We start from the raw sequence: 7458 nt of genomic DNA on the forward strand, positions 1-7458 counted from the left end.
TAGAGAAGAGAGATATTAAACAAAGAATTTCAGGAATTGTTCAACAACAGATTGGATGGGTGTCATGGAATTTAATGAAGGTAAACAGAGGGTTCTTGCTCAAGAAAGTAGCATTTAAAGTGAAAAATGAATAGACTTTAGCTATAGAAGGGAAATAGTGGTTGTGAAGAGTCCCAGGCAGTGGAAAGAGCTGGCAGAAAGGAGCTCTGAGTCATGAGGGGTGTAGATAAGCGGAGGAAACAGAGAAAAGGCCAAAGTGGCTGGCATGAAATGAGATAGAAATAGGCAAAAGTCAAACCACACAGGGAGCTATATGTCATGTTGGAGTTTGAACTTTATTAATGAGTGAGTGGAGGTAACCAAGAGACGGTACGGCACAAGCAGTTAGAAGGGTATCTGTCATGGACTGAATGTTTGAATCCAACTCCCCCATTCTACATTAATATGTTGTAGCCTTAGCCCCCAATATGATCATAGTTGGAGATGGGACCTTTGAGAGGTAATTAGGTTTAGATGAGGTTATGACGGTGAAGCCCCCATTACAGACTAATGTTCTTATACAAAGAGGAAGAGAGAGAGAGGTTCCTTTCTCTCTACCACACGTGGACGCTGTCTGTAAGCCAGGAAGAGGGTTCTCACCAGGAACTAAATCTGCTAGCACCTAGATCTTGGACTTCCCAGATATTATAACTGCAAGAGAAATAAACATTTGTTGTTTAAGTTACCCAGTCTCTCTGGTACTTTGTTATAGCAGCTAGAGCTGACTAAGACAATGTCCAATATTTGAGAGGTATTCTAGGAGATAGAATTGGCTGTACTTGTTGATTGATTGCACAAAGGAACTAGGAACTAGGTGGATATTAAGAATGATTCATAGGTTCTGACATGAGCAACTGGGAAGATGATGGAACCATTTAGTGACACACACACAAAAAAAAAATGGAGGAGAAAAAGATTTGGCACCATAATTTCAATTTGGGATATCTGTAATAGCTACCTGAAAATGTTAAGGAGGCAGTTAGGTATATGAGTATGAATCTGGAACTCAGCAGACCTGAACGAAAATACAAATTCAGAAGTTATCAACATGTAGTTAATAATTGGAATGATGGATGTGTATGAGATTTATGAGAGAGAGAGAGAGAGAGAGCGTGTGCCAGAGAGAGAATAGAGAAATGAAGGGAAGGGAAGGAAAAAGAAGGGTAGAGGAACTGTGACTAGCCACAAATCCACATAACAAGCAGATATCAATGTATAGCAAATCAGTGACCAAAAAAATAAATGTTTGTATAAATGACTTTGCCTTTATGATTAAGCTGGCTCACTGATATATGCCTGTAAGTACTACTCTGATTCCAGATGGTCATATCCTTCTGGTTAATGGGCTAGGTCCTGAGAGGAGGCAAAGCAACCAGGGGAGACTAGAAAGAGGAAGGAAGAGAAATAACAGAAAAGTCAGAAGAAACTATGGGGATCACAGAAAATAAAGGAAGAAATATTTTTGGAAGCAAGTAGGAGTGGTCAACTGTAGCAAATAAGATGTATGTTGTCCACTAGAGTTAGAGCATGAAGGTCACAACTCATCCTAGAGAGACAAATTTAGTAGATGGTAGAATTGGAAGCATACTGTGAGGAGTTGAGGGCAGTTATACGGAGAAAAACAAAGTTATATGACTAAACTATTTAGAAGATTGGTTGTAAAAAAAAAAAAAAAAAGATGCCCTGACCAGTGCGGCTCAGTTGGTTGGGCATGATCCTGCAAAGCAAAATGTTGCCAGTTCACATTCCAGCCGTGGCACAGCCTGGGTTGCAGGGTTGGTCCCAGGTTGGGTACATGCAAGAGGCAACCAATCGATGTTTCTTTCTCACATTGATGTTTCTCTTTCTCGCTTTCTGCCTCCCTCACCCTCTCTTTAAAAATAAATAAATAAAATCTTTTTTTTTTTAAAAAAAGAGGGCTTAGATGAAGTGGTAGGTAGAAGTGGATATGAGAGAGAATTTTCTTAATATGGAAAATATTTGAACATGTTTGAATTCCCAAGTGTTCTTCAAAACAAACAAACAAACAAACAAAAAGTAATTCCAGTGAACATAATAATAAATTTTCTCCTAAATATTTGTTCATTTGTGTTATTCTGTGGGTTAGGAGATCTAATACCATTTAAAACTTTTGATCAGAATCAATTGATCAAGCAGAAACCAATTTCCTCATGTCTCGCCTTTGCTGTCATCCATTTATTCATTTAAAAATATTTACTGAAAAGCTACTATGTCTCATGCCCTATTTTAAGCATTGGAGATACAAAGCAAGCCCACTTTACTACTTTTCAGCATTGCACTGGGGTTTCTAGCCAGTGCAATAAGTAAGAAAAAGAAATTTTGAAAAATATAAGAACTGGGAAGAAATAAAACAGTTATTACATTTAATAATATATTTCGGAAATCTCAAGGAATCTATAGACTAGCAGAATTAATTAATCAGTAAGATTGCTGGATACAAGATGTGGTAGGTAGAAATCTAAGTTACCCCCCAAGATTTCAGTTCCCTGGTGTACATGCCCGATGTAATTCCCTCACCCGTGAAGTGTGGTTGGACTTGTGAATGTGAGCTTTCACTCACATGATTACGTTATAATACATGGCAAAGGTGAAGGAATTTTGCAGATGTAATTAAGACCAGTTGAACCTGAGTTAATCAAAAGGGAGATCATCCTAGTGGCCCAACCTAATCAAGTAAGCTCTTATAAAAGAGAGTTTAGGGGTCAGAGATATCAGAAATCGGAATATTTGAAACAAGAGAAATGGTTTCCTGCTGGCCTGGAAGAAATAAAGTGCCATGTTTCAGAGAGTGCTACATGACAGGAAATTGCCATGGCCTCCAGTAGCTGAGTGTGGCTGTTGGATGACAGCCAGAATGAAAAAGGAACCTCAGCCCTATAATTGCAAGGAGCTGAATTGCACCAATAACCAGTGAACTTGGAAAAGGACCCACAGCCTGAGATAAGATCATAGGTCTGGCTCACACCTTGATTTCAGCCTTATTAGACTCTGAGCAGATGACCCAGCTAACCTGTATCCACACTACTGACTCATGGGAACTGGGAGATAATAAGTTTGTTTCTTAAGATGATAAGTGTGTGATAATTTGTTATAGAGCAATAAAAAACCAATATGTAAGGTCAATATACAAAAATTCAATTGTTTTTCTATATCAGCAACAGATAATTTAAAAATTGTTACTATTTACAATTGCACAAAAATATCAAAGGCTGAGGAATAAATCTATTCAAAGAATACAAGACCATTCTACACAGAAAACTATAGAACTTTATTGAAAGAAATTGAAGATAACCTAATGGAAATATATGCATTATTCCATTAGTATTATGCATTTTTCTACGCACGTTAGAAGTTTCAGTGTCAATCTCTTTAAATTAATTATAGACTCAGTGCAACCCCAATGAAAATCCCAAAAGGTTTATATGTGGAAAATAGCAACTTGACTCTAAAATGTACAGTTGACTCTTGGACACCATGGATTTAAACTATGAAGGGGGGTCCACTTATATGCAAATTTTTTTCACTAGATGTCTGTTTTTGACCCGTGTTTGAGAGTCAGTGAATGCAGAGGGCTGACCATATGCATTGATCTACATCGTTTTATATAGGGGACTTGGGCATCCTCAGATTTTGTTATCACGGGGTCCTAGAACCAATCCCTAGCAGATACTGAGGGACAATGGAGATAGTTAAGTTTGGGGGGGTCAGAGGTTATACACGGATTTTTGACCATACAGGGGCTGAGTCCTCTAATCCCCACCTCGTTTAAGGGTCAACCTTATGTGGAAATGCAAGGGTCAAGAATAGCCAAAACACTCATAAAAAGAACAAGGTAGGAACATATAGTCTACAAATTACCAAGGTTTACTACGAAACTACAATGTAATATAGTACGGTATTTGTGTAGTAGCTAAAGATAAAAAAATTAAATTAAAACAGAAAATATAGGTATTTCAACAGAAAAATGGGCCAGACACTTGAACAGGTACTTCACAGAAAATGATATCCAAATGGCCATATGAAAAGTTATTTATTCTCATGTGCAGTATGAGGTGTAGTAACATACCGGCACTTAAAAGACAGAAAATACAAAATGTTGCCTAGAAGGTGAAGCAACAGGGACATATCAGGGTAGAAGACTAAACTGGTACAATCACTTTGGAATGTAATTTGGCAATATCTTCTAAAGTTGAACAGGTGTACACTCTATGACCTAGCAATTCTGCTCTTAAAAATATATCCAATAGAAATGCACGTGTATGTTCATCAAAGACCTTTACAATAACTTTGAGTGACAGAAGCCAAACCCACACAAATGTATACTGTATAATTCCAATTACATAAAATACGAAAACTCAAAATTATGGTGTTAGTACTCAATGGGAGAGAGGGGATTAGAAGGAGTATGAGGTGGACAGTACTTGATTTCTCGATTAATGTGGTAGTTACGTATGTGTATTAACTTTATAATAATTTTGTGCTCAACTATTTGTTTTGTGTATTTTTTTCTGTATGTGAGTGATATATCAATTAAAAAGATTTAAAAATAAAGCCAAACTTCTTGCCCTCATGGACTTTATATTCTACTGTGAGGATCTCTGCTCTCCTCCACGTTGGCTGCCTTCAATCTTAGACTTCAAGTGGTAGGAAGCAGTAGGAAAATGGCTGCCAGCAGCTCTTAGTCTACAACTTCACATGTTCAAAGCAGCAGCCAGGGCATACCTAACAGGCTCGGCAGACATCCCAGACTGTTTCTCTCTGGTTCTGGTTGGGTGATACACACATCCCTGTCACTGAGGACAGTCTGATTAACAAGGCCTGAATCACAACCAACACCCAAACCAGAATGCGACAGAGTCAACCTCACCTTCACCAGAATACATAAAATAAGAACGAAGAAAGATGTATTTGTCCAGAAAAAGAAAACCAAAGCAAAACTGGGGCTCCACTTCAGAAGAAAAAATAAATGTGGGCTGAAACCCCAGCAAATGTCCACAACAGGTCTCCTGCAAACAAAAACCCAGATTTGCTACTTCATATTGGGTCAACTTCTCTTTGATCCCTTTCATTTTTACCCCAAATGTTTCAGTGATTTGGCTTGCTTACTTCTTTCACTGCCAATGTGATTTCAAATGGAATCAGCTGAGAAATAGGCTACTCTCCCTTACACCATCTCTCTATCTCTAAATCTAAAATAAGCCAAAAACAATCAACCCACCAAGCAACATAAATAACAGCAAAAATTCATTTGGAGTTTTAAATGCTTATTTCTGTAGAAACTACAATGTAACAAGATGATTAATAAAAATAATCAGGCCTTGGAAAATAATTTCCATTTCTACCTACCTTTAAAGGCTCCTTTCAGGTGGCCAGGGGCTGTCTCCTCTGGTAAGTTTTCTTTACTATCCCCATTCCTGACCTGAGTTCCTCAGCTCCTCTGACTGTGCTCACTTATGCTGTATTGTAATTTTCTGTTTACCTACCTGTCTTTCCCATTGCTTCATGCCTTCCTTCAGCCTTTATCTCTGTATCGCCAGTACAAAGCTCATTGTCTAGGACATACTTGGTGGAGGGTCAATAAATGTTTTCTGAGTGACTGAGTGCTACATATCCCAATTGAATTTAATCCTGATAACTGCCCTGTGCAATAGAGATTATTTATCTGCTGCTTGGAAAAGTAAGTGACTTGTTCAAGATCACACACTGTAAGTGGAATCAGGATTCGAGCTTGAATTTATCTGATGCCAAAATCTGGGCTCCTGGCTACTGCTTTAGTCAAAAATGTTTATTTATGTGGAATAAGGTTCAAACTCTAGCTTGCAAAGGCTTTCCCTACATGGATCCTATCTGACTTTCTAAGCCTGAACAGACTGGGGTTTTCCTGCCTCTTGTTTAGGCTGGGTTCTGCCAACTTCTTCAAGGGTAAGCCCAGATGTCATCTCTTCTACAAAATTTCCCCTTATCATTGAGCCAGAAGTGACATCTTCCACCACTTCTAAATTTTCATATCATTGTTTCCTGTACCATGGACATGACATCTGTGACATACTAGTTCCTGTACAAAATATTAGTGGACTTTTGGTTCCACATTAGACTACTTCACCATGGTTTGTCCTCTCCAGGGCCATGTGCAGTCACTTGCACATGGTAGACTTTAAAAAGATTGCTGGATGAATTAAGGATGGTAGTGGTGCCTTTTTGGTATATCACTCATTTCTCCTGCTGTCTAGGGCTAGGGCTGTGCAAATCATTATTAAATCTGCCCTCATATCCCATATCCTCCTCAGATCCCACAGTCTATCCTCTCTTGATACTCAAAAGAATCTCATGCATTCAGAAGCACCAGCTATTCAGCTGGCAAACTGAAGTACAAAAAGGGCTTTTGATAGCTTTTAACAATGTGGTTTCACAAATAGTTTGAAAATGTGGCTTTGTGAATAATATGTTTTAGTTTATAAGGACAAGAAGAAAAGTAAGGAAATTTATTCTGGTGTTTCTAGGGCTGAGGTAATTGGGTCTGCTAACAGTAAAATCTCAAATTAACCAGAACCCAATTAACTGGTATTAATTGGCATCTCCAATTACACACACAGACACACACAGGAGAGAGAAAGGATTTGCTTTTAGCAGAAAGAGACAAATGACAACAGCAACAAAAATATTATCAGGGCGCGTTCAAAACAACAGCTAGCAGCATGTGTGTCCTCCTTTCAAAACAGCATCATTTCCAGGAATGAAGCAACTCAAAATCTGAATCATGCAACAAGATTGAAAGATAAAATGGCTTAACCGGTAATCTCATTTAACCAACTCGTGTCATTTCCCACAAATTGTGATTAAGTACTGATATGTCATAAGACTATAGTCTTATAGCTGCCTAGGAGTTGGGGGTAACTATAATATTCTGTAAAAACTCCTTAAAAAACAACTTTGCACACCTGTTTAAGGAAAGAATTAGAGCAACTAAACTAACTAGAAATTTAAGGGCATTTAGAAAAAAAAAAAAAGGCCAGAATCCTCGATGTGCAGCTAGCTGCAGCAGAAGATCCTGGCATGCGCCCTGCTTTCTGCTAAACTGCAGGGTTCTCCAATGACCAGGTTTCAAGTTTCACTGCAGCCACTGACTCAAAGTGATTATGTAGCCTGCAGAAGAGAAAAGACTATAAAGGGACATGATTGAGGTACCGAAAATTGCAGTAAAAGGCAGCACATGAAAATTGATCTTTTTTTCCTTGTAATCTGATTGAACAATACAGGAACAAGAGAATTTAAAATAAAGTTTAATATTAATGGAAGAACTAAGTATGATTTCATGCACCATTTTTAAAGGGGTACTATTCATAATGGCAAAGGGAGGCATGGGGGAAAAGGCTGAAATAAGCCTTTAACTGAGTAATC

The sequence above is a fragment of the Desmodus rotundus genome, chromosome 5 (assembly GCF_022682495.2).
Source record: "Desmodus rotundus isolate HL8 chromosome 5, HLdesRot8A.1, whole genome shotgun sequence".
Lineage (NCBI taxonomy): Eukaryota > Metazoa > Chordata > Mammalia > Chiroptera > Phyllostomidae > Desmodus > Desmodus rotundus.